Source organism: Erinaceus europaeus, chromosome 20 (genome assembly GCF_950295315.1).
Source record: "Erinaceus europaeus chromosome 20, mEriEur2.1, whole genome shotgun sequence".
Classification (NCBI taxonomy): Eukaryota; Metazoa; Chordata; class Mammalia; order Eulipotyphla; family Erinaceidae; genus Erinaceus; species Erinaceus europaeus.
In genome coordinates, this window is record NC_080181.1 from 4,560,581 (window position 1) to 4,566,785 (window position 6,205).

At 47.7% G+C, this 6,205-nt stretch overlaps 1 pseudogene; it reads right to left on the reverse strand.

Moving 5' to 3' along the window:
- Nucleotides 1-931: 931 nt before the first annotated feature.
- Nucleotides 932-1,000, reverse strand: LOC132535176 (U6atac minor spliceosomal RNA; annotated as a pseudogene).
- Between the last annotated feature and the right edge of the window lie 5,205 nt (nucleotides 1,001-6,205).

Sequence of the window (6,205 nt, forward strand, 5' to 3'; positions counted from 1 at the left end):
CAAATGCATTTGAAATTACAAATGTTACCAGATTTATTCTACTGAAAGAGACTAGTGGAAAAATATTCCAAAAAGAGAACCCTTAAAAGTTGCCATTTATAAATATGTTGCCATTTATAAATATTGACAGATTTTGCTATAAACACTAGCTTTCTCATGATGTAGCTTTTATTTTGGGGCCTAGAGAGTTAAGTCTCAGGAGAGGGCAGTAGCATGCCGGGTTAAGTGCACATAGTATGAAGCACAAGGACCCTGGTTCGAGCCCCTGGCTCCCCACCTGCAGCGGGGTCGCTTCATAATCGGTGAAGCAGGAGCAGGTATGCAGGTGTCTGTCTTTCTCTCTTCCTCTCTATCCTCCCCTCCTCTCTCAATTTCTCTCTGTCCTACACACACACACACAAAAAAAAAAAATCAGGAAAAAAAAATAGCTACAGGGGCAGTGGGATTGGTCAGTCACCGAGCCCCAGCAATAACCCTGGAGACAAAAATAAAACAAAAAACAAGATAAATCTCTCCTTGGATCTCAGCCTGAATGGGGTCCTGCCCCCTATTGTTGGACAAAGGGAGAAGGATGTCCCTGGAGACAGCATACCACCCTCCGGAGCTGGGGGTTCCGCACGAGTCTGCTTCTCCATCATCATGTGACTTTGTGTAACAAAGAAAAGGCCTCAACAAATCTGAGTATGAGAAGTGCAAAGAGGATGGGTGGGCAAAGGGCGACTCTCATACTAGTCATCCAAGACCCAGAGTCAGACTTGAAAGCCATTCTTCCAGAACACAACCCCTTACAACTCAGACTATCATCAAGAAGTGTCAAAAAACTTAGAATTTAAAAAATGTAGTCAAGACACGATGCTGTCAAACCACTCCTCTCCTGCAGTGACACTGAGAAAGTCACTTGGTACTGCAGGACTTGGAGCAGACCGAGAGGAGAAGCCAGGCACTGCTATTTACAACCTTGTCAAGGGGACTGCCAACCTTCTCTCCCGTCATACAACAGTTATTTACAACCTGAATCGTGTCCCTTGATTTCCCTTCAATCGTCGTGATCATGGTGTGTGAGAAGTCCATCTTGTGTCAATTGTTAGAAGTGGTTCTGAATTTGAATGAGAGAAAGTCAATGTAGGATTCTAAAATGGGACTCAGCACAGTATGTAGCTTTGGTACATAACAAGTGTTCAACGAATATTACTACAAATGTAACTTAAAAGCAAGTACCCTTAAGGAGAAGAGCAAGTGCAGGTAGTGGGAAAAGTCCAAAACCCAGTACTGGCATGAAGAGATTGTGGTGAGGCGTGAGTCCTGAGACTCTCAGCAAATCCTGCACAGCTAATGGCAACTACTAGTGAGTAAACATTTGCCCGATAAACCCGGCAGGCAGCGTGCTGCGCACCTTGCGCCCAGCAACAAGTAAGCTCCCAGAAGACTCGTTTACAAATGAGGACCGGCCCTGAGATACTGAGTGGTCTGCTGAGACACTGAACTAGTTAAATGGCACAGCTGGACTGTTGAGGAAGCCTCCGCAGTGTGAGTCATTTCTCCCCACGGGGGCTGCAGAACCAGGTCCCTGTGTCAGCAGGTGCACCTGACTTTCTGGGCAAGGAGGAGCTGGTGTGCTGGATACTTGTGTGTACCCTCCTCACCCAGAAGAGGGGTGAGTGGCTGGATCCAGGCAGGGTGAGAGTAAAGGCTCACAGAGGTGCTCACCATCCAGGCTTCCTCCAGTGAGACAGCAGGGAGCCCTCCAGAAATGCAGCAGGCTAAGCTCTGGGCACAGTACTGTTTGTTGGCTTACTGGATGGTTTGTTTATGTAAAGTGGAACATCACTTTGGCATGTTTGATGCCAGAGATCAAACTCAGGACCTCATGCTTGAGAATCTAACACCTAAGGCCTTTGGAGCCGCAGGCATCATCTTTCGCAGAGCCATTGTGCTGTCTTCCCCACCCACCTCTCCCTTGCTTTTCTGTTCCCGGTTTGTGGCAGTTCTGCAAGGCCCTTGGCGAGCATGAACCGTAGCTGAACCTCTGGCCCAACAGCCTTTGTGATCCTTACTGCAAGCAGCCTGCAGCCTGGGGCCAGGGCCAGACCTGTCTGCTTCCCCGCGGCTGGGTGGGCAACACTCTGAGCTGCTCCCTCTCCTGAAATAACTAGGTCTTCTTATAAATTATAACGGAGACTCAGAGCATCAGAATGGCTAAAATCACATTAAAAGGATAGAGTATGGGTTCCAGGTTACCATGCCCGAGGACCCGGGTTCAAGTCCCTGGTTTCCTCCTGTAGGGGAGAAGCTTCAGCACTGGTGGAGCAGGGCTGCAAAAGTGTCTCTCTCTCTCTCTCTTTCCCTCCCCCTCTCTCCCTCTTTCCCTCTCTCCCCCTCCCCCTCTCTCCCTCTCTCTTTCTCCCTCTCTCCCTCTCTCTCCCCCTCCCCTCTCTCCCTCTCTCCCTCTGTCCCTCTCTCCCTCTGTCCCTCTCTCCCTCTCCCTCTCTCTCCCTCTCCCTCCCTCTATCTCTCTGTGTCTTCTTCCAGGGTTATCCCTGGGGCTTAGTACCAACACTACAAGTCCATTGCTCCTGTGACCATTTTCTCCGCTTTTTTGTTGTTGTTTTTTTAATAGAACATGGAAAAATTGAGAGAGATGGGGAAGATAGAGAGGGAGAAAGAAAGATAGACACCTGCAGACCTGCTTCATTGTTTGTGAGGTAACCTCGCGACAGGTGGGGAGCCAGGGACTTGAACTGGGATCTTTGGGCGGGTCCTTGCACTTCATACTGTGTGCACTGAAGCTGGTGCACCACTGCCTGACTCCTCTTTTTCTCTCTACTCTTCTCTCATCCTATCTCTGCCTATCTCATATAAAATAATAATGAAAAAAGAAGTAAAGGGAAAAAATTGAGGCACTGAGCCTTTGTGATAATCCTGTTGAAGAGAGAAGGGAAAGCAAAAGCAAATACATATATATTAGGTAGATAGTTATAGAAATAGTAGTTACCTCATATCTGAGACCTTGGGAGAAGCACTGCAGTTTCCAATGGAAGGAATGGGGACACAGAACTCTGGTGGTGGGAACGGTGTGGGATTGTACCCCTGTTATCTTGTAATTTTGTAAACCAACATTAAATTGTTGGGGTCCGTTGGGGGGGGCAAGGCAGGAATGAGCTTGCTAAAGGGGTCTTCCAGCATATAATGGCAGTGGACGATACACAAACGTCTTTAGGGTCCCGTTGCTGGGAACGGAACAACTTTATTGACGCAGTTACAAATTTAGCTGTGCAGTTACAAGTTAAGCTGAAGTAGCCAGCTGGCCAATGAGGTCAATATCACCTTGTTAGGGGAAAGAGAGCAAGGCAATGAGAGTGTGGATGGTGATGCAGGAACAGGGAAATAGAAATAGAAGGAAGATGAAGCCCACCAGAAAGGGGGGAGGGGTGGGTGATGCAGCGAGACTGATAGGAAGGTTGGAATCCCCCCTCCCCACCGGGTACTCTGGCCACATCTCGCTCGACCACAAGGCTGGCATGCCAAGGTAGACTGACAGAAGAACTTCCAGGGGAGTCAGCCATCCATGCTCAAGCACACATCAGACCCACATTAAATCACTGATTATATAAATACATACGGCATGTGGGAAGGCTTGGTTTTAGGTCTTCCTACCCAGTCCAGCTCCTTCCCCCCCCCCCCACTACCACCACAACATGAGAGTACTTTCCCTGGGCAGTTTCACAGTGGTGCAGCAGTGCTGGGGCCTTCTGTCTGTCTCTAACCCTTTATCTGAAACAAGTTTGGCTGGATCACTGGAATCATGCAGGGCAGAACACCAGCAATAACCCTGGGGGGGGGGGAGGGAGCATAAGAGGACTAGAGATAACAGGAATGCATACCTCTCCTAAAATATTTTTTATTTAATTTATTTATTGGATAGAAACAGCCAGAAATTGAGAGCGAAGGGGGTGATAGAGAGAGAAAGAGACAGAGAGACACCTGCAGCCCTGCTTCACCACCTGTGAAGCTTTCCCCATGCAGGTGGGGCCTGGGGACTCGAACCTGGGTCCTTGCACATTGTAGCATGTGCGCTCAACCGCTCATCCAGGTGCGCCACCACCCGGCCCCAAACATATTTTGAATATCCTCTGTGCTGATGGCCTAGACTTTTCTTTATTTCTCATTTCTTTCTGAACAGATTAATATTTAGTTTCTTCTTAACCTTTTACGTTGGGAATCAAATGATAGATAGGATGCATGTTCTTTTATTTCATATTGTCGTCATGTTGAAGCCTCTCTGCTTTGGGATGACTTTTTCGGGTAGAGGCAATGGGAAAGAGAAAAAGACACGCCAGCACTGAGACTTGCGCGCGTGTGGTGGGGGCTGGGCTGGATCCTGGGTGGCTTATGTTGAAGCCAACACCCTCCCAGGGGAGTTATTGTACTGACCTTTATATGTACTTTAAATTCAATTACCAATCTGATCAATCTTAGCTATATTCTGCTTTTTCTGTGGCTTCTTTTTTTCTTCGTTTTTATTGTTATTGTAGCTATTGTTGATGATGTTGTCGTTGTTGGGTAGGAAAGAAAGAAATGGAGAGAGGAGGGGAAAACAGAGAGAGGGAGAGAAAGACAGACATCTGCAGACCTGCTTCACCGCCTGTGAAACGACTCCCCTTATGGTGGGGAGCCAGGGGCTTGAACCAGGATCCTTATGCCGGTCCTTGCGCTTTGCGCCACGTGCGCTTAACCTGCTGTGCTACTGCCCGACTCCCTCTTTGTAGCTTCTTGAGAAAAATTAATAATAATAATAATAATAATAATGGTTCAACATCTATGTCTTATCTGTTTAGAAAAGTTTTAAAAGCTGGTGTTGGTTCCTCTGGGTGGTTCAGCCCCTCAGGCCAGACCCAGTTCATTTGTAATGGAACTTTTGCAAGGATTTAGCAAGTTTTGATAATCTTCTATGCAAGAAAGATAACTTTGGGGCATTCAGATTGACTAGATGAGTATCCACAAATTGTGTCAGTATTTCTTAGAATGTGTCTAAGGAAATGTGGACACTGAACTCTATAAAGTGTTAAAATGATTTTTTTTTCTTCTGGGAAAACTCGCTGTGGACAGGCAGCAGTTCTCTCAGCATAGAATATGGGTGCTTGAATGAAGATACAGGACATGAGACGGATGGGAGTATATTGCCAAGTGCAGATGGGGACCAGCTGTTGATCTGCCCATGCCCGATGAGTGGAGGTGACTAGGAGCAGGGTCCCAGGATTCACAAAGGTTACACTCCATGAGGGCAGTCAGCCAAGGAGCCAGTCCTGCTGTGGAGGGGACAGGTCTGTGAGTAGGCTGCTTCACGCTCTGTGGCTATTGAGAGAACACTGCAAGTGTGCACTGTCTGTTTAGCTAATTCCTTTGTGGTCCTGTCTCACTGCCTCCTGTCCAGGTTGCTGACTGCCCTACACTCTCTGGGTGGGACAGGGTTCACACAAGCAGGCAGTGAGACTCACCAAAGCATCTCTCACCCGGGTGCAGAGGTGGACATTCATCTGTTCTACCTTCCCAGTCCTTGCCCATAGCTTCACCAGCACCACCCACCAGGTCCAGAGGACAGTGGGGTGGGTCAGCCCATGCTGTCTGCCAGGATGCCAACACATCCCGCAGTCTAGGCCACACAGAAGTGCCAGAGGGCTGGGCGCTGCCTGCCTCCATGGGCTGACAGGCAGAACTGAGGAGACGGAATCAGCCTCTCCATTTCCCAGAATTGCGAATTCTCAGCGTCTGAATCATTAATGAGATGGACTTGATTTTCTCTGCCCACCCCTTTGCTTTGGTACTGGTTTTAACTGTGCCCTACACAATTCTAAGATTTCAGGGGTATAGTTTCAGTCGCTCAGGGTGCTTGGAAGTCACCACACGATTCACCAACGTTCTGTGTCCTCATTCCAATACCACCATAGTTCTCACAAAGCCCAAGAGAGGTTTGTCACTTTTTTTCTATATGTTAATATGTTTCAGTCGTTTCCATCCCACAGATGAGTGAAGCCATCCGGTAGTTGTCCTTAATCTCTCTGCTTACTTCGAGCATAATAATCTTTATTTTCATTCGCTCTGTTCTAAATAATGCAGTGCCATCTTTTTCGACTGAAGGGTAGTGATCCATTGAATATATTTGCTGCAGATGCCTTAACCCATCACCTGTCTCTGGATGTTTAGCTTG